Raw genomic sequence first — 22,586 nt, 5'->3', positions numbered from 1 at the left:
CTAAGTTCCCTTTCAGTCAAAACTGATTATAAAGCAGTTACTACAAACTCTTAAGGATTAATTTAAATAGCAATTAGTAAGTCAATTTTTGTGCATTTTTTTCTTAAAAACATCATATATATATTTTTTTAAACACTGACTCTTTGGTATGAAAGAATTAATTTAATCAAACTGGTCTCATTATGATTGTCTCCCAGAAGCTTATGAAACTATTAACAAAATAACATCAATTGTCTATTGATTATTCTAATTATATGGAAAATAGACTTAGGGAAATCAGTGACTCCATAAAGTGTAATAACATTCACATCATAGGAGTCCCAGAAGAAGAAGAAAGAGAAAAGGGGACAGAAAGTTTATTTGAAGAAATTATAGCTGAAAACTTCCCTAACTGTGGGAAGGAAACATACTTCCAAATCCAGGAGTCACAGAGAACGCCCATCAAAATCAACAAAAACAGAAAAATACCAAGATATACTGTAGTTAAATTTGCAAAATATGGAAATAAAGAAAAAATCCTAAAAGCAGCAAAACAAAAGAACTCTCTAATTTACAAGGGAGGACAAAAAGATTAGCAGCAGATCTCTCCACAGAAACTTGACAGACCAGAAGAAAGTGGCATGATGTATTCAATTGCTGAATGGGAAAAATCTGCAGCCAAGAATACTTTATCCAGCAAGGCTATCATTCAGAATATAAGGGGAAATAAAGAGTTTCCCAGGCAAACAAAAGCTAAGGGTGTTTGTGACCACTAAAGCAGCCCTGCAAGAAATATTAAAGGGGACTCTTTGAGTGGAAAAGAAAGACCAAAAGCCACACAGATTACAAATGAACAGAGAAAATCTCCAGAAACAATGACAAAACAAGTAATAAAATGTCACTAAATTAAATTCTTATCTATTAATAATTACTCTGAATGTAAATGGAAAAAATGTTCCAATCAAAAGACAAAGTGTAGCAGAATGTATAATAAAACAAAACAAAACAAAACAGGACCCATCTATATCCTGCCTACAAGAGACTCATTTTAGACCTAAAAACACCTGCAGATTAGAAAGTGAGGGGATGGAGAACCACTTATCTCGCTAATGGACACCAAAAGAAAGCTGGAGTAGCCATACTTATATCAGACAAACTAGATTTTAAATGAAGACTGTAACAAGAGATAAAGAAGGGCACTGTGTCATAATAAGGGGGTCTGCCCAACAAGAAGATCTAACAACTGTAAATATTTATGCCCCCACCCTGGGAGCACACAAATATATAAAACAATAACAAACGTAGAGAAACTCATTTATAACAATACAATATAGTAAGGGACTTTAACACCCCACTTACAGCAATTGACAGATCATCTAAGCAGAAAAGCATCAAGGAAATAATGGTTTTGAATGACACACTAGACCAGATGGACCTAACAGATATGTTCAGAACATCTCATCCTAAAGCAGCAGCATACACATTCTTCTCAAGTGCATATAAGTCATTCTCCAGAACAGATCACATACTGGGTCACAAAACAGGCCTCAACAAACACAAAAAGATTGAAATCATACCATGCATATTTTCCAAACACATGATATGAAACTTGAAGTGAATCACAAAGAAAAAATTTGGAAACACCACAAATACATGGAGGTTAAAGAACATCTTACTAAACAATGAATGAGTTAACCAAGAAAATAAAGAAGAAACAAACAAACAAAAAACTATGGAAACAAATGACAATGAAAACAAGACAGTCCAAAACCTTTGGGATGCAGCAAATGCACTCCTAAGGGAACTATATAGCAATACAGGTGTACCTCAAGAAGCCAGAAAAATCTCAAATATAAAACTTAATCCTACATCTAAAGGAATAAGAAAAACAAACAAACAAACAAACAACAAATGAAGCCTAAAGCCAACAGAAGAAGTAAGATAATAAAGATTAGAGTGGAAATAAATAATATAGAAACACATAAACCTAACCCTCCAAAAAACAAACAAACAAACAAACAAAACAAAAACAGTAGAACAGATGAATGAAACCAAGAACTGGTTCCTTGAAAAAAATCAATAAAATTTATGAACTCCTAGCCAGACTTATCAAAAAGAAAAGAGAAAGAATAAAACCACTAATGAGAGAGGAGAAATTACAACCAACACCACAGAAATACAGACAATTAAAAGAGAATATTATGAAAAATTATATGCCAACAAATTGGGCAATCTGGAAGAAATGGATAAGTTCCTAGAAACAAACAACCAAAAATGAAACAGGAAGAACTAGAAAACTTGAACAGACTGATTACCAGTAAAGAAAGTGAAACTGTAATCAAAAATCTCCCAAAAGACAAAAGTCCATGGCCAGATGGCTTGCCAGGGGAAGTCTACCAAACATTTAAAGATTGGTTAATACCTATTCTTCTCAAACTGTTCCAAAAAATAGAAATGGAGAGAAAACTTCCAAACTCATTTTATCAGCCCAGCATTACCCTGATTCCAAAACCAGAAAAGACTCCAATAAAAAAGAGAACTAGAGGCCAATATCCCTGATGAACCTGGATGCAAAAAATTCTCAACAAAATACTAGCAAATCAAATCCAAAGTACATTAAAAGAATCATTCACCACAATCAAGTGGGATTTATTCCTGGGCTGCAAGGTGGTTCAATATGCACAAACCAGTCAATGCAATATACCACATTAATAAAGGAAGGATATAAAAGTAAAAGAAAGGATAAAAACCATATGATCATTTCAATGGATTCAGAAAAAGCATTTGACAAAGTACAGCATCCACTCTTGATAAAAACTCTGAACAAAGTAGGGACAGAAGGAACATACTGCAACATCATAAAGGCCATCTATGAAAAACCATAACTAATATCATCCTCAATGGGGAAAAACAGAAAGCCTATGGTCAAGAACAAGACAAGGATGCCTACTCTCACCACTGTTATTTAACATAGTACTCGAAGTCCTAGCCTCAGTAATTAGACAATAAAAAGAAATAAAAGGCATCCAAATCAGCAAGGAAGAAGTCAAACTTTCAGAATTTGCAGATGACATGATCCTCTAAGTTGAAAACCTGAAAGACTCCACCAAAAAATTGCTAGAACTAATACATGATTTCAGCAAAATTGTAGAATATAAAACCAATGTACGTAAATCTATTGCATTTCTATACACCAATCATGAAGTAGCAGAATGAGAAATCAAGGAATCAATCCCACTTATAATTACACCCACAACAGTAAGATACCTAGGAATAAACCTAACAAAAGAAGTAAAAGATCTGTACTCTGAAAGCTATAAAACACTTATGAAAGAAATTGAAGATAACACAAAGAAATAGAAAAATGGTCCATGCTCATGGATTAGAAAAACAAATATTGTTAAAATGTCTATAGTACCCGAGGCAATCTACACATTTAATGCAATCTCTATCAAAATACCACCAGCCTTTTTCACAGAGCTAGAACAATCCCAAAATTTGTATGGAACCACAAAAGACCCAGAGTAGCCAAAGCAAACTTGAAAAAGAAAAGCATAGATGGAAACATCACAATTCCAAACTTTAAGTTATATCATAAAGTTGTAGCGATCAAGACAGTATGGTACTGGCACAAAAACAGATACATAGATCAATGGCACAGAATAGAAAACCCAAAAATGGACCCACAACCATATGGTCAACTAATCTTCAACAAACCAGAAAAGAATATCCAATGGAAAACAAAACAAAACAAAAACAGTCTCCAACAAATGGTGTTGAGAATACTGGACAGCAACAGGTCGAAGAATGAAACTAGACCATTTTCTTACACCATACAAAAAAAGACATTCAAAATGGAAGAAAGACCTAAACATGAGACAGGGAACAGTCAAAATCCTAGAAGAGAACACAGGTAGCAACTTCTTTGACATTGGCCATAGAAACTTCTTACTAAATATGGCTCCAGAAGCAAGGGAAACAAAAGCAAAAATGAACTATTAGGACTTCATCAAGATAAAAAGCTTCTGTATAGTGAAGGAAACAATCAACAAAACTAAAACACAACCTTCGGAATGGGAGAAGATATTTGCGAATGACATATCTGATAAAGGATTAGTATCCAAAGTCTATAAAGAACTTATCAAACTCAACACCCAAAAAACAAATAGCCCAGTTAAGAAATGGACAGAAGACATGAATAGGCACTTTTCCAAAGATTTTATTATTGATGCAGTTAAATGTTACATTTACTAGCCATTCCTCTTAATACATATTTTTAAATTTATTTCCTATTAGCTTTAAATTTCCTTTTTTGGGCTATAGTGCTTTTGACCTCTATTTTATGTGATCTTAATATTTCATACTGTAGAAAAAAATTTAGCTTTCTTTTAAATCGCATTGGAAAAGTAAAAATTTAGAGATTTTAATTTGTATTTTATACTTCTATGGACCCACATCTTTTACTTGATATCCTTGAAACCAAAATTCAGAATTTTATCCAAATTTAGGAAGAAACGAATGATATTAACTATACATTATTAGCATCCCTTCCCCTGTGGCACCACATAATTGAACACATTAACATTTTCAAAGTAAAAAATACGAATATTCACACAACAGCCTAAGGTCCTCCTAAGGAGTTTTAATGTCACCTAAACACACAAAAACAATAAGCTCTAGATGTGCATAACTTTTTGAATTTGCACTGGAGGATAAGCCATTATGGACCTATACTGCTCCAGGAATTTTCAATTCATACTTCACATAAGATAGTCTCATGTTACTGATGACCTTAAAAATGTATAATATAGATATATGTGTTTCATTAAGTGTTGTGATAATTACCTTCTTATTTGAGAGGATTACTATAGGAGTAGATTATATATATATAAATCATATATAAATCATACATAAATTATTCTAATACTGTTATATTGGTTAGAAGTTGGGGAAGACCAATGCCCTTTCCCTATCTCTAACATTGTCATTTATAAATATTTACAAACTGGAGATGTTTGGTTAAAATCAATTTTGTGTGCAAAAGTTAAGAGATACTTTTGTTGCCTCTACTCTTTATAATTTATCTTCCTGGTTTGCCTAATCATCTGGCTAACTGCTTGTTTTCCTTATTTTAACTTAAATATAAGGTTCTTCCTGATCCATTGACCCCATTCTTTCTTATATTTATTCAACAGCCACTTAACAAACGTTTTCATTTCCATGCCCATCATTATTCTAATTATAGCTTATGTAGAAATAGACACGACTGGAAAATTTTTTCCTTTGTGAACCTTACATTGTGGAAAAGAGGGAGAAATACATACATAAATATAAGTCAGTGATACAAACTGAAGAAAAATAAATCAGGATAAGAGGATGACAGAGGTGGATGTGATTCCACAGTCCTCAGAGAAGGTCTCTCTGAGCAGATGAATTTGGTGCTTGGAAAGATCAGAAACAAAGCCAGTGTGTCTGAAGTAAGTGAGAACGAGTGATAAAAAATGATTCTCGAGGGGCGCCTGTGTGGCTCAGTCATTAAGCGTCTGCCTTCAGCTCAGGGTGTGATCCCAGAGTCCTGGGATCGAGCTCCTCATCGGGCTCTCTGCTCTGCTGGGAGCCTGCTTCTTCCTCTCCCACTCCCTCTGCCTGCTTGTGTTCCCTCTCTCACTGGCTGTCTTTCTTTCTGTCAAATAAATAAAAAATAAAAATCCTTAAAAAAAATTATTCTCAAGAACCAAAGGTCAGATCATGTTACATATTATAACATGTATCTGTTCATGCATATGTCTGTGGCAAGACATTGGTTGCTCAGTAAATAGTTGATAAAGAAATGAATATATTTCAAATAATGGCAAGTTGGTAGAAATGAATAATATATTTTCTGTGCTATTAAAAAAATAATAATAAGAGAAGGCTTCCAAGAGAAAATACGAAAGACTTTGGCATGCCTGATAGGTAAGACACACATTTTAGATGGAGATGTTTGAAATAGAAAATGTTTATGGATTTTTGTAGATGCCATATTAAATAATTCCTGTAGCATTTCAATAAACAATAAAAAGAAGGACCTATCAAACTAAAAGGTAGAAGAGAAGAAAATAGGCTCTAATAATAAATGAGGTTATTTATTCAAATCAAATCAAGATTTGCCTTTTAAACAAAACATCAGAAATTAAGTGAGCTTTGAATTTAATGTAATCAAGAGCTGGAAATCTCTAAGTTTTAATTTTCAATGCATCTGTAAAAAAAAGAAAAAAAGGAACTCAGGTCAAATGAACATAAATTAGGGATAATGGAGTTCTTTAATTCTAGGGGTAATTAATTAGCAGGTTCTTAATGATTTTTATTTTAGAATTATCTTGGGAATGAGTGCTATCTGCTAAAAGAATAGCATAATATCAAGGTAAATAAGTCAATAAATCAGATTTCCCTCATGAATGGAATATGCCTCAATGTACTCTTGAGAATTACAGGCTAGAGTGAATTTTTCTTCTAGGCCCTATTCTCCAGAGCAAATTATTCATATTTAGATTTTTTTTTGAATGGGATGTGTGACTTACTTTGAATTCAGTATCTGGGGCTCCCAGCAGAATTTCCTTAGCAAGCTTCACAGCTGTTAGGAAATCTGTCATATGGAAGCTTGATCTATGCGTTGTTTTCCAAACTTCCAACACATTGCTTCTTCTGCCTACAGCCATTCCTGAAAATGGGACTACATATTTGGTGGAAACTAAAGAAAGGCTTTGTGATCTGGAGTAGGTTGTATAATCTCTCCAACAAGACCTCAGATTGTATACTTTTGAAATATAGGGATCAGAAGAGATGATTTAAACTACATTTCCACATCTTAGACTATATTGTTTCCTGAAATTCAAATGAATTGATGACATTAGCAGTTATTTTAGCTCTTCTGAAAATCTGTTAAATATTTTTACATTTTTAATGTATCAATAGTGCCAAAATTTTATTAAATCTAAATATATATAAATAATTAAGTAACTTATTTGTCCAAATCATGTGTAAAGAATGCTTTTTTAAAAAGATTATTTATTTATTTATTTATTTATTTATTTCATTTGAGAGAGAGAGAGAGAATGCATGAGTGGGAGGGGCAGAGGGAGAGGGAGAGGGAGGGAGCATTCCAAGCAGACTCCGTGCTGAGCGCTGAGCCCAATGTGGGGCTCGATTCCATGACGCTGAGACCACAACCTGAGCCAAAACCAAGAGTCAGATGCTCAACTGACTGAGCCAAGTAGGTGCCCCATATGTAAAAAATGTTTGCATGACGCTTCACTTTACTCTATATCCATACTTTGAAACCAGGAAGTTCATCTTTACTTTGGGGCATTTTCTAAAACAAAGAATTCTGATTAGTAGTAAAAAATTTTAAAGTTTTTATCTTCATTCTCTTGTAAATACACCAAAGAAGAGGGATACGGAAAGCATTTGGACTTAACAGCATATGTCCATGTTTGTACAAAAAAAATCCAGCTGAAGTTAGGGTTCTTTAGTGTAATTTCCTTAACCATCAAATTTAAATATTCTTCTGTAACTACTTTCTTCAAAAATCACACCAAGATTCTTCCCCACCTCCCTAAAAAATTATCAAATTCAGAGAGCTTTAAAGTCTTATTACCTCTCAAAGGCTGTCAAAAACAAAAACCAATGGGGAAAAAGTTAATATTTTGTGCCCAGGAAGGTGCCAGTAGAGAAAAGTTAACTATATACATAATTATATCACATTTCCAACTTTACCCTTAAACAATATGAGATGAAATATTAGGCAATCCAATGAAAATGGAAAGTAGAGTGAGTGGTGATCAATTTTAGAGTTGTTTTCCCGATGTTCTTCATATCAGCTATCAACTTAATGGGGTTGTCATTTTTCCTTTTCTCTATAAAAATGTCTGGTTAGGAAATGTTTTTAAATTTCTCTATTTTACCTCATCATCCAATAGCACTAAGGTACAGCATATTAATTTGAAAGCCAATTCACCATTTTTCTTATATTTCCTGAGATTTCAAGTTTTTTCATCTCACTTTTATGATCTTCTATAGTTACAACTAATACAAAGTAAATGTTGGGGGGAAAAAAAGAGAAAGCCCATAGTTTGCTCATCAAATACAGTGTCTCCAAAAAAATTAAGGCCAGTAGGTAACTGTGCAAACTTCACCATTTCCTGAGTTTTCTGATAATGACTCACTTTAGAATTTGGAATGAATCTACACAGTAGTAAAGGAAACACAATTCTACTAAAGAGTTCTTTTGTTGTAGCAGGCCAATAATATTTAGAATCTTAAAAATTAAACTTACATAAACATTCTTTTAAAAAAGCAGTTTGTGAGTTACACTATATGTTAGTTTGGTGTACTGAGACTGTCCTCTCTACTTTATAGCTAAATATTCTTCCTCTCCTTTAGGGTTTCCAATACTTAATCTCAATTTATCAGGCTCACTGCATAGAAGACTGTCCCAAACTTAGTGTTTAAAAACAGCAATTATATTTTTCAAATTTTGTGGATTTACTGGGTGGTTCTGCTTGTCCTACTGGGGTTCATTAATGCAGCTTCACTCAGCTGTTTCACGGGCAGTGGTGGAAATTTCATGATGTCCTACTCTCACATGTCTAAAAGCCTTGCTGCTTGCTATTTGTTGGGGTGCCTCAGTTTTCCTCAATGTGGCCTCTCATCCCATAGCAAAACTGACAGGGTTTCTTCATAGTCTGATGATCTCAGAGCTCCAGGAAGTGAGAAAAGGAATTCAAGAACCCACAGGCTGGGATATGCACTCATGTAATTTCCATGACATTCATTGGTCAAAGCAAGTCTTAATAATAGGTTGATTATTATTATAGCATTTAGCCCACTCTGGCCTGGCCAGTATGGATATTGTAACTCAGAGTTCAGTACTACCAAACAAAAGCATGTGCTCCTAGATGGAAAGGAAAGGGTCAAAGGAAACTGGCATATTGGAGAGCCTTGTTAACCAAATGTTTGGGAAAACTATAGCACAAAATAGCTTGGAAGAAGGTAGGTCACATGTCTACCAGCTCGAAGGGAAATGTTTGAAAAGAATCATGATTATAGTGTACGTTGGTTATGACTAGCTGACTTTTAATAATGTATCATCAGAAAGAAATAAGCTCAGGAAAAGAATTGGCTGGTTTGCAAATAAAAATAAAATAAAATTGAGAGTGTTGGGGCTCTGAAAGCTTTAAAAAGCTGGCAGTTTCTATACCCAGAAAGTATGAAATGAGAGTTTAAAAAGCCTTTGAGCCACAGAGTCTATTAAAACTAAGTGTTGCTGCAAAGATCAGTTGAAGAGAGTGGCCTCTCCACCTAAGCCAGATCTCACGGTAGACTTCATTAAGTTAAAAGACATTCTTAGAGGTAAGAAAGCAAAGACATATATCAGGCCTGAGAATTATGTGCAGAAGACACTTTGGGTGTGGTTACTGGCACAGAGGACTAACTGCAAGTAAAAAAAGATTTGAACTGTACTACTTTCAAAGGAATTCATTTCCAAAGATACTATAGGCCTAGGCTTAAATAAAAAACAAAAACAAATTTTTATCTGTTGTCTAGTCATGCCTGTAATAGGTTAAATTGTATCCTTCCAAAATTCATATCCTAACCCCCAGTAGTTCAAAATGTGACCCTATATGGAAATAAGGTCATTTCAGAGGTGATTAGTTAAGATTAGGTCATACTGGAATAGGATGGGCTCTTACTCCAATAAGATTGGTATTCTTATAAAAAGGAGAAATTTGGAAACAGAGATACACACACAGGGAAATGCCATGGGAAGATGAGGTGGATATTTACAAGCCAGAGAACACCAAGGACTGCCAGCACACCAAAAAAACTAGAGGAGAGAAATAGAACAGATTCTCCCTCACCCAATATCAACCCTGACAACACCTATATCAGAATTCAAGACACCAGAACAGCAAGGAGAGAAATGTTTGTTATTTAAGCCACCCAATTCTTGGTACTTTGTTATGGCAGCCCTATGAAACTAACACAATGGCTTTTAACACCCTCCCCCCACCCGCCGCCAAAACCAAACTAAACTAAACTAAACTAAACTAAAAACTAAACTAAACTAAACTGAAATCAACAACCTTTCCATTCCCCATAAATCTACATTTGATCAAGGATCTCCAATGAGTTCCATGTGTAGAGAGCATTCGAAATTTTTACCCAAAGGAATCACCAAATTGTTTTGAATGAATAATTGTTGTATGTCTATTCTTTCCCCTTACTAAAAGCAAATTTCTATTTTTTAAGGCAAAAAGAATTTTTTTTTCCTTCTGGAAAGAACTCTTAGGATTTACTCTCTTAACAACTTTAAAATATACGATATAGCAACATTGACTATAGTCATCATGTTGTACATTACATTCTTACTACTTATTTAACTTATAACTGAAAGTTTGTACCTTTTGACCACCTTCATCCAATTTCTATTATTATTACCTTTTACTGTCTGACTGATTTTATAGTGGAGCAGATAGCTTGTCTTTTTAGTTCACAAGTTGCCAAGGGACTATCTTACGGCTGATGTCCGTCCGCTGGAAATATTGTGTTTTTTTGCTGTATACAGTGATTTGTTAAGACTTTGGATACTCTCTGTTGAAGAGGAGATATATGGAAAAATGTGAACCCGATTTTGGTGAAGAGAAGACTGGATTTTTCAGACTCTGCTTCTGTTCTCTGACATTTTTATTTCCTTATTCTTACTAGTTACCACTAGACTATATCTTTTCATCTTTACTTACAATACAGTATATAATGAAATGTTAGTGGAAGTGATGTATGCCACTTCCAGACCTAGTCCATGAAAACATCCCCTGCATGGCTTTGTTTCTCTTTTCAGGGAGAGGATTTTTAAGACTAGTGTGAACAACCTCCTTAGTATGCTTGGAAATACTCCAGGATCAGCAGTGAAGTTCTGTGATCCAGGAACCCCTTTCAGTCCTGGGCAAACCAGGACAATTGGTCACCCTACACAGAGGATACTAAGAAGAGTGTAGCCAAAAATATGAAAATAGGCAGAAACTCTAAATGACTATAGAAAGGAGAGCTGTTTAGTAATCACCTTGGACTGTGATGTGATAAAAAAAAAATACTTTTGTTAAGTCCTGAAATCTAGGAGTTGTTTTTAACAAGTTAACTACTTGAATATGTTACATATCTCCATTTATTGATGCCTCATATTTTTCTACCTTTCAATCTGCCAGCTCTATCTTCACTTTTTTTTTCATAATTAGCTACTCTAATTTTCTTTGTTCTTTGTGTATATTTAAGTTTGTTGTGAAAGTTAAAAGTGGGTTTGTTCATTGAAGAAAGTTTGAAAAGAAAATCTAGTTATATTAAACAGAAAGGAATTGAATAGAGGGAATTATGTACTTACACATTGTTGGAAAAACTGAAGGACCGTGAATGACCCACTGAGAATGACTCCAAGAATAATTTCACCATAGGAGTGCTGGCAGTCCTGGCACTGGGTTCTCCAGTGGAGCCATGTATGTCTAGGTCAGGACACTGCCCAGACTATTACAGTTAAACAAAGAAGAATGGACACCTGAAGCTTGCTCCCAAAATTAGGGATTCAGATCAAGAGACTCTTGTTTTTGACACTCATTGCTAGCCCTGCCAATGTAATGCTAGCTACAAATGACAAACATTTATGTCTCAGAGTATGGCACAGTTTCTTTGTCACCCATGTAAAGAGTAGGTTGACTTTTAGTTTTGTTGATTGTTTCCTTTGCTGTGCAGAAGTTTGTATCGTGATGAAGTGCCAGTAATTCATTTTTGCTTTTGTTTCCCTTGCTTCCAGAGACGTGTCTAGTAAGAAGTTGCTATGGCTGATGTCAAAGAGATTGCTGCCTGTGTTCTCCTCTTGGATTTTGATGGTTTCCTATCTCATATTTAGTCTCTCATCCATTTGGAATTTTTTGTGTATGGTGTAAGAATGTGGTCCAGTTTCATTCAAAATTTCGAGTTCTTTTTGTGGTCAGATACCTAGCATCTCTAAAACTTAGCATCTCCACAACTAACTTTACTTGACATGGATTTATTTATCTCTAAATAAATTTCCTTGAAATGCAATAATTCAGCTTTACCTACAGTCAGATTTATTAAGAGATTATTTCCATTTCCAGATCTTTGTCATTACTGCTACATCACTCGATGCAGTAACATCAAAAAAAGATGCTCATCTGACACCGGATCAAAGTGAAAGATTATTTTCTGGCAAAGTAAATAATGTAAGCAATTTCTCACTGGGAAAATCATGTGTCATGGGATAAATATTAGGAACTTTTTTAAACATCATATAATGCAGGGAATGAAATGCACCAGTTACATAGTACTTTAGAATGCATTGTGAAAAGTACAACACATCAATTATCAGAAAACATAGAAGTCACAAAACACCTGAAAAATTACATTATTATAAGACATCATATTCCAAGTCTTAACAAAGAAGTACATGGGATTTCTCTCTTAAAACAGTCATTTTTTCCAACTGTAGTTTTTTGTTTGTTTGTTTGTTTGTTTGTTTTGTTGTTGTTGTTGTTGTTTGATGATAAAAATCTAAGCTAAATAAGAATATAGAGTGGACGAGGCACCTACCAGACCAGAGCGGATTTGGTTATCATTTGTTTCATTGTCATAACATTAGGCAAAGCATTTAAACTTCCTGAGACTAATCTGACTCCTTTTTGAATAAGAGAATCAGATGTGCTCATTTCTAATCGTTTTTAGATTCAACATTATTTTTTTGTAGCAATAATAACATAATTTATTGAATGCTTACTATGCTCCAGACACTGTTGTCAAAATCTACATACACTGTTTAACACACAAGGAAACCTTTATAATAGATAGGTACTATTTTTGTTTCCATCTTAACAATAAGGAATTTAGGTAGTAATGGGGTTAAAGAATTTACCCAAGTTTCTCTTAGCCAGTACGTGGCAAAGCCAAGCATCCAAATCAGTTCTTTTTAACTGAAAGACCAGCTCTATTCATATCTGCCTAAAGTTACTAATAAAATATTTTCTATCCTAATTACATAAATGAAAATTTGGTATTCTTCCAGGCATACATATTAGTTTATCATGGGCTTCTCTAACTATAATCATTAAAGTGTTGTGTCTTCCAGGAAGTCTTGTTGTCTACTTGACTTAATTTAAATTTCCCATTTTACGGTTTCCATAGTTTCATTTATTGCATGTATCACTGTTTCCCATTATTACTGTTATTCTTTTTTTAATAATCATTTTTTATTATATTATGTTAGTCACCATACAGCACATCCCTAGTTTTTGATGTAAAGTTTGATGATTCATTAGTTGTGTATAACACCCAATGCACCATGAAATACGTGCCCTCCTTAATACCCACCACTGGCCTACCCCATTCCCCCACCCTCCGCCCCTCTGAAGCCCTCAGTTTGTTTCCCAGAGTCCGTAGTCTCTCATGGTTCATTCCCCCTTCTGTTTACCCCCTTCATTCCTCCCTTCCTTCTCCTACCAATCTTCCTACTTCTTATGTTCCATAAATGAGTGAAACCATATGATAATTGACTTTCTCTGCTTGACTTATTTCCCTTAGCATTATCTCCTCCAGTCCCATCCATGTTGCTGCAAATGTTGTGAAATCGTTCTTTTTGATGGCTGAGTAATATTCCATTGTATATATGGACCACATCTTCTTAATCCATTTGTCTGTTGAAGGGTATCTTGGCTCCTTCCACAACTTAGCTATTGTGGACAATGCTGCTATGAACATTAGGGTGCATATGGCCCTTTTCTTCACTACGTCTGTATCTTTGGGGTAAATACCCAGTAGTGCAATTGCTGGATCATAGGGTAGCTCTATTTTTAACTTTTTAAGGGACCTCCACACTGTTTTCCAGAGTGGCTGTACCAACTTGCATTCCCACCAACAGTGTAAGAGGGATGCCCTTTCTCCACATCCTCTCCAACATTTGTTCTTTCCTGCTTTGTCAATTTTTGCCATTCTAACTGGCGTAAGGTGATATCTCAGTGTGGCTTTGATTTGAATTTCCCTGATGGCTAATGATTTTGAATATTTTTTCATGTGTGTGTTAGCCATTTGTATGTCTTCATTGGAAAAGTGTCTGTTCATATTTTCTGCTCATTTTTTGATTTGATTATTTGTTTCCCATGAATACATGGGAAAGTTTGAGTTTAAGAAGTTCTTTGTAGATCTTGGATACCAGTCTTTTATCTGTAGTGTCATTTGCAAACATCTTTTCCCTTTCTGTGGGCTGCCTCTTAGTTTTTTTGACTGTTTCCTTGGCTGTGCAGAAGCTTTGTATCTTGATGAAGTCCCACAAGATCATTTTTTTCTTTTGTTTCTCTTACCTTTGGAGATGTGTCATGAAAAAAGTTGCTGTGGCCGATGTTGAAGAGGTTGCAGCCTATGTCCTCCTCTATGATTTTGATGGATTCCTGTCTCACATCGAGGTCTTTCATCCATTTGGAGTTTATCTTTGTGTATGGTGTGAGACAGTGGTCAAGTTTCATTCTTTTGCATATAGCTGTCCAATTTTCCCAGCACCATTTATTGAAGAGACTGTCTTTTTTCCACCGGATGTTTTTTCCTGCTTTCTCAAAGATTAGTTGCCCAAAGAGCCGAGGGTCCATTTCTGGGTTCTCTCTTCTGTTCCATTGGTCTATGTGTCTGTTTTTGTGCCAGTACCATGCTGTCTTTGTGATCGCAGCTTTGTAATATAGCTTGAAATCCAACAACATGATGCCACCAGCTTTGTTCTTCCTTTTCAACAATTTCTTGGCGATTCGGGGCCTTTTCTGGTTCCACACAAATTTAAGGGCTGTTTGTTCCAGTTCTTTGAAAAATGTCTTTGGTATTTTGATCGGGATGGTATTGAAAGTGTAGATTGCTCTGGGTCACATAGACATTTTAACTATGTTTATTCTTCTGAACCATGAGCATGGAATATTTTTCCATCTTTTTGTGTCTTCTTCAATGTCTTTCAAGAGTGATTTGTAGTTTCTAGAATATAGATACTTTACGTCTCTGGTTAAGTTAATTCCAAGATAACGTATGATTTTTGGTGCCATTGTAAATGGAATGGATTCCCTAATTTCTCTTTCTTCAGGCTCATTATTCGTGTATAGAAATGCAACTGATTTCTGAGCATTGATTTTGTATCCCGCCACATTACTGAATTGCTCTATAAGTTCTAGTAGTTTGGGGGTGGAGTCTTTTGAGTTTTCTATATAGAGTATCATGTCATCTGTGAAGAGAGACAGTTTGACTTCTTCTTTCCCAATTTGGATACCTTTTATCCCTTTTTGTTATCTGATTGCTGTTGCAAGGACTTCTAGTACTATGTTGAATAATAATGGCGAGAGTGGGCATCCTTGTCTTGTTCCTGATCTTAAGGGAAAGGCTTTCAGCTTTTCCCCATTGAGAATGATATTTGCTGTAGGTTTTTCATAGATGGTTTTTATGAAATTGAGGAATGTACCCTCTATCCTTACACTCTGAAGGGTTTTAATCAGGAAAGGATGCTGTGTTTTGTCAAATGCTTTTTCTGCATCTATTGAGAGGATCATATGGTTCTTGACTCTTTTCGTGTTGATATGATCTATCACACTGATCGATTTGCGAATGTTGAACCACCCTTGCATCCCAGGGATGAATCCCAATTGGTCATGATGGATGATCCTTTTAATGTACTGTTGGATCCTATTAGCTAGGATCTTGTTGAGAATTTTGGCATCCATATTCATCAGGGATATTGGTCTGTAATTCTCCTTTTTGAGAGAAATTCAAAATTCCTTTTTGAATTTTGGGGTCTTTGGTTTGGGGATCAAGATAATACTAGCCTCATAGAATGAGTTTGGTAGTTTTCCTTCTGTTTCTATTTTTTGAAACAGCTTCAGGAGAATAAGTATTATATCTTCTTTGAATGTTTGGTAGAATTCCCCGGGGAATCTGTCAGGCCCTGGACTCTTGTTTTGGGGGAGGTTTTTGATCACTAATTCAATCTCTTCATAATTAATCTGTCTGTTTAAATCGTCAATTTCTTCCTGCTTCAGTCTTGGTAGTTTATAGGTTTCCAGGAAGGCATCCATTTCTTCTAGGTTGTTAAATTTATTGGCATAAAGCTGTTGATAAAAGTTTCTAATGATCCTTCCTATTTCATTGGTGTGGTTGTGACCTCTCCCCTTTCATTCATAATTTTATTAATTCGGGTCCTTTCTCTATTCTTTTGAATAAGTCTGGCCAGTGGCTTATCGATCTTATTTATTCTTTCAGAGAACCAGCTTCTAGTTCTGTTGATCTGCTCTACTGTGCTCCTGGTTTCTAATTCATTGATCTCTGCTCTAATCTTGAACAACTGCTTTCTTGTGCTTGGGTTAGGCCTATTCTTCTGTTCTAGCTCCAGCTTCTTGAGGTGAGAATATAAAAACTGCATTTTAGATTTTTCTATTCTTTTGAGTGAGGCTTGGATGGCTATGTATTTTCCCCTTAGGACCACCTTTGCAGTGTCCCATAGGTTTTGGACTGTTGTGTTTTCATTCTCGTTGGTCTCCATTAATTGTTTAAATTGATTTTTAATTTCCTGGTTTACCCAGTCATTCTTGAGCAGGATGGTTCTTAGTTTCCAAGTGTTTGAGTTTCTTCCAAATTTTTCCTTGTGGTTGAGTTCCAATTTCAAAGCATTGTGGTCTTAGAATATGCAGGGAATAATTTCAGTCTTTTGATATTGGTTGAGACCTGTTTTGTGACCCAGTATATGGTCTATTCTGGAGAAAGTTCCATGTGCATTCGAAAAGAATGAGTATTCTGTTGTTCTGGGGTGTAGAGTTCTGTATATATCTATGAGGTCCATCTGGTCTAGTATGTCATTCAAGCTCTTGTTTTTTTGTCAATTTTAGCTTAGGTGATCTGTCTATTGCTGATAGTGGAGTGTTGAGGTCCCCTACTATTAATGTATTATCATCTATATGTCTCTTTATTCTGGTTAAGAGTTGGCTTGTGTATCTAGCTGCTCCCCTGTTGGGGGCATAGATATTTATAATTGTCATGTCCACTTGTTGGATACATCCTTTACGAATAATATAGTGTCCTTCTGTATCTCTAACTACAGTCTTTAGTTTAAAATCTAATCTGTCTGATATGAGAATTGCTACCCCAGCTTTCTTTTGAGGTCCATTGCCATGAAAAATGGTATTCCATCCCTTCACTTTCAGTCTGTATGTATCTTTAGGTTCAAGGTGAGTCTCGTAGACAGCAAATGGATGGGTCATGTCTTTTTATCCAATCTACAACCCTGTGTCATTTTATGGGAGCATTTAGGACATTCACATTGAGAGTGATTATTGAGAGATATGATTTTAATGATGTTATGTTACCTATGAAGTCTTTGTTTCTATGGATTGTAAATTTCTGTTCTGTATCATGCTTGGGGCCTTTTTACTTTTATAGAACCCCCCTTAATATCTCTACAAGATTTTTTGTAGAGGGCTGGTTTCGTGGTTACAAATTTGTTCAGTTTCTTCCGATCCTGCAAGGTCCTTATCTCTCCATCAATTCTGAATGACAGCTTTGATGGATAAAGGATCCTTGGCTGTATGTTTTTCTCGGATAGAGCTTTAAAAATACCCAGCCAACCCTCCCTCTCTTTTCAGGTCTATGTAGACAGGTCTAACGTTATTCTGATATTTTTGCCTCTGTATGTGAGAAATCTTTTTGCCCTGGCCGCTTTCAATACTGTATCCTTGGATCTAATATTTGTGAATTGCACTATGACATGATGTGGTGTAGGTTTGCTGTGGTTGATCTTGGAAGGGGTCCTCTCTGACTCTTGGACATGAATGCTTGTTTCCTTGGCCAGATTAGGGAAATTTTCAGCTACAATTTGTTCAAATATCTCTTCTAAACCTCTCTCTTTCTCTATCCCTTCAGGGATGCCAATGATTCTGACATTGGAACGTTTCATTGAGTCAATAATCTCCTGTAATCTACATTCTTGAGATTGGATTTTTGAGCCAAGTTTCTGTTTTCACTTTCTCTTCTACCATCCAATCCTCCAATTCACTAATTCGTTCTTCTGCCTCATTTACCCTGGCTGTCAGAGCATCTAGTTTTGACTGCATTTGATTCATAGCATTTTTAATTTCTGCCAGATTCACTCTCATTTCCATCCTTAGAAATTCTATATTCTTGTTAATATTTTCGTTAATATTTTTTTCAAGTCTACACATCATCTTGACCATTGTTACTCTGAACTCCATTTCTGACAATTTGGTTATATCCATATCCATCAGTTCTGTGGCAGAGGCCACAGACTCATTATCTTTTCTTTGCTGGGGAGGATTTCTCCTCCTTGTCATTCTGATGAGAAGAGATTGCGGGGATGCGCAGAGCCCAAATTATTGACCAGGACCCAGGCAGTGTGCACTTGTTTTTTAGGGACCTTAGGGATGTGGGCTTCTTGATTTTTCAGCTGCCTTCTGGGGGAGGGGTCTGCCGTGCCAATACTCAGGCAACCCTGTTTGGGTAGAGTCTCGTGTCCCCTGCGAGGGGGGATGGGGATGGGCACCATGTGAGCCGGTATTTCCAGGCTTTTGTTCTCTGGAAGCTTTCCCTGGGGGTTTTCTGTGACTCTTCTGAGAGTCAGAGCAGCTGTGGCCATATCCTAGCCTCTGTCTCAGAACAGAGAGATCTCAGTCCGCAGCACTGGAGATGTTCATTTGTAGAGATCCAGATGTATCTTCCTGTGTCTCAGGCTGATTCCGTGGGTGTTCAGGATGGTCTGGTACCTATCCAGCTCGACTCAGGGGACTGGCTGAAAAAGGGGACCCCTACTCCTCTGCCATCTTTTTTCCTTCCCTAGATTCAACTTTCTATGGCTCTGTTACTCTACTTCAGATTGAGAGTCTGTCTCAGCCAAACTCCTTTGGTTTTTTAAAAGCTGCTACTTAATATATTTAACTTTTTAAATTAAAAAAATATCCTTTGTCATAAAATTTACATGGGCTCTTATCCTACATTGACCGAAAATAATGTGTAAGTTTTCCTAAATAAAATTAGTAGTTCAGAACACTATTTCTGTTTGTCTCCATCCCAAATCACTGTGTAGAAAGACATCATAATTCTCTAAAATAAAATTAGTGCTAGCCTTGCATTTTAAATTTTAAAATCTCAAATGTGTATTTCATTTCTTTTGTACCTTGAAGCTATACGATGCCATTTACTAATGATCTAGGTATGTGGGATTGTGCCTCCAGTCCTCATACTCCTGCCTGAGCTCACAAAAAAGGAAAATCTGCCAACATTTGGAAGCAGTGCTGAGGGAGAGCTCCTCTGGAACTCTTCTTTCTCATTCCCTCTTCCTCTTGAAAGTGGGAATGATTAAGTTATTAAATAAATTAACATTTTAAAGATAACCTTTTATGCATAACATGTTCTTCTGTCTCCTCTGTCCATTTATTTAGGGCCTGGTTTCCTAGAGGCCATTAGTTTGGGCATCTGCTTCCTTTGTAATAAGCACACCAGGCAGGCCCTGTCTTTATAAACAGGTCCTCTTTACCCAGTCTCTTTGGTTGTGCATAGTCCCTGCTTGGGTCCTTGACTATATTCAAATGGGATGTATGAATAAAACAAATTGTCATCTGCCATCTGCAAATTTGGAGAATTATTGGACCTTTGTCTACAACTATTAAAAGATAATCTTTTCATCCATTGAGAATCCTATCTATTCTCCTTTGGTTAGCACCAAGAAGGAAGATAAGTATACTTCTACCCCTAACAAACTGTAGTGTTCTATTTTTGATCCTAGAGTATTTTAAGCCTCTGAGATTCTTCTGGCTTCCAAAAGAACTGTTTTCTATAGCACTTTTTACATTTTTGATAAACCTCCTGTTTAATAGCTTCATTTGGATAATATTTCTCTGCTCTGAGAAGTACCACTGCAGAGATATGAATGCACATTGTTATTCACTAATGGATATTTTAAACATCATCCAACATTTCAATAACTGGTAAATACAAAACATATTTCTCATTAATTTTTTAAGTAAGATTATTTTTAAATATCAGAGAAAGTGGGGCTTTTAAGAAAAACATAATAAATTCTCCACTAGTGAAATGTGAAGCCTACCATTCAGCATGAGGACCATTACCATGAAGGGACTAAATTATAGAGCTGAATAAGGCCCAGAGAGTGAATCATACTATCAAAGAGTGACCTCATTCCAAAAATCCATTTCTAAAAAACTAAACATTATCTTTCCAAAACCTGATTGTAAGAGAGCATTGAAATCCTTTAAAAAATATTTCACAATAAAAGAGATTAAAGTTCACCAAAATGGGAAGAAATGGTTCAATGGTCATTTTTAAAATGACAAATAGTTTTCTTTTTTATATGTAAAGGCTTTAAAAGTTATTTCTATTTTTCAATCACCTTCCATGTTTTCAAAAACTTTTATCACAAACCTGGATGATATTAACCTCACAATATCAACAAAACAGTGAGAATAAGATTACTATTCTAAAATTCAAAAATCAAATGCAAATAAAGATTTATATCATTGATTTATAATGTATAAATAATGGTCTCTAAGCTCCTTTATATAATTTGTTCAGTAAGGACAGTTTCCAAGATACTTAGGATGGCAGATACTTTTAATGCCCACTTCAGAGTGCCCTCAACTTTTCTATCTTGCTAAAAAAAAAATCTTTTTTTTTCCAGAAATATGTTTATTTCCCACATGACTTAGGGGTAGGTGATTGCCAATCCCAGCTCTAAAGAGATCCTGATTAGCTTGGGCCAGTTACAGTGACAATAATGACATTTTCTTTGCTAAGGATCGGCTTAGGGGTGGACATGTGACCTAGTTCTGGCCAATAAGACTGAAAGGGAAGTTGGCCTTGAGACTTCTGAGAAAATTTCCTTGTGAATATTGCTATGAGGTGGTGTTGGGAAGTACTTTAGCCATTTTGTAATGATGAAGAAAAGATGCCTGATCAGAGAAATGTTAAGAATCTGGATATTATATATAATGTTATCAACCTTGCCACCTCCCATACTTGAATACTTGCAGTTGTATGAAAAATATATATTAAAGATCACTGGTGTCTATTACTTGGGATTGAAGATGTAATACCTGATAAACTGATAATATAGCTGGTTGTAATTCAGCAAGGAAGCAGTTAAAGATGCAGCAGTAATGTGTAAGCAATGGATCATTAAAACTTAATAAGATAAGATATAAGTAAAAGAAATTCTTTGGGTGCCTGGGTGGCTCAGTTGGTTAAGCGTCTACCTTAGGCTAGGTCATGATCCCAGGGTGCTGGGATTAAGCCTCAGGTCAGGCTGCCAGCTCAGTGGGGAGTCTGCCTCTCCTTCTTGCCCCTCCACTGACTTGTGCTCCTTATCTCTCTCTGTCTTGGTCAAATAAATAAGTAAAATGTCTTAAAATATTCATTAAAATATGACACAAGTATTTATCAAGCAATATTACTAAAGTAATTTCACTTTGATATCTTCAATAGAAGAAATTTTTAAAAAGACAATGGTCAGGTTAATTCACTTTCTGTTACAGGAAAAAGCATAAAGACCATTGTAGATTGGTCACATTCATTTGACAGTGTCTCAGCTAAGTAAAGGTTTATTGAGAATAAATTACCCAATCCATTAGAGATGCATAGATAAATGACAGTTTTGATTCAGAGTTTTAAAATCCAAACACAATTCTTGAAAAATTTTAGGAATGTTTAAATCAGGCATTATGTTTTATTCATTCATTCATTTATTCATTCTTCATCAGTATCATTCATGCATGTGTTCCGTAAGAATTTACTGATGATCTATATAGTAAGGTATGCTGGATACACTGGAAAATATGAAAAAAGCTTTACTTTTTTTTTTTTTAAGATTTTATTTACTTATTTGACAGAGAGAGCACAAGCAAGGAGACGGAGACAGAGGGAGAGGGAGAAGCAGGCTCCCCGATGAGCATGGAGTCCAACTCGGGGCTCAATCACAGGATCCTGGGATCATGACCTGAGCCGTGGACAGAGGCTTAACCGACTGAGCCACCCAGGCACCCCAAGGCTTTATTTTTTTAAAGATCACAATCTAGAGGAAAAGTTGTCATATGATTAATCAATTGAAAAATTACTTATTTTAATTGTGGGAAGCACTAAGATAAAGATAGGGATTGTAAGGAAATGGATGATAAAAGTATCTGGCTTAATCTGTGGTGATTAGGGAGGTTGTCCATGAGCAATGACCAAGAGGGATGGCTAACAGTGACAACAATCTACTTACAGAGAAAAAATATTTTATCATGTTATTCGGAATTGCCAGAACATGATGATAATAAAAAGCAGACCAAACCTTTGGTTGGTTTTATTATTGTTTTAAAAATCTCAATATTCTCCATAGGTAATAGATACCCCTTATTGCCTTTGGCATGAATTGGTCTTAATCACTGTCCTGCCCTTGGTAAACACTATCCATGAGGTGTGACTGACAGAGTGACATCTTCACAGAAATTTGAACCATGTGAGTTAGGGAAATAACAGGATCC

At 35.6% G+C, this 22,586-nt stretch overlaps 1 long non-coding RNA gene across 6 annotated transcripts in view; it reads left to right on the top strand.

Moving 5' to 3' along the window:
• Window positions 1-22,586, top strand: part of LOC130543338 (uncharacterized) — a 216,224-nt gene that overhangs the window by 171,482 nt on the left and 22,156 nt on the right. For 4 of the 6 annotated variants that reach the window (XR_008958632.1, XR_008958631.1, XR_008958628.1 and 1 more), the window contains one exon: window positions 11,822-12,043. The exons of the other annotated variants lie outside the window; for them this stretch is intronic. This is a non-coding gene — a long non-coding RNA (uncharacterized LOC130543338). Of the gene's footprint in view, window positions 1-11,821; window positions 12,044-22,586 lie in introns of those variants that run through there. 6 annotated transcript variants of the gene reach the window in all.

This window comes from Ursus arctos, unplaced genomic scaffold (assembly GCF_023065955.2).
Source record: "Ursus arctos isolate Adak ecotype North America unplaced genomic scaffold, UrsArc2.0 scaffold_11, whole genome shotgun sequence".
Lineage (NCBI taxonomy): Eukaryota > Metazoa > Chordata > Mammalia > Carnivora > Ursidae > Ursus > Ursus arctos.
This window is presented reverse-complemented; position numbering and strand designations above follow the sequence as displayed.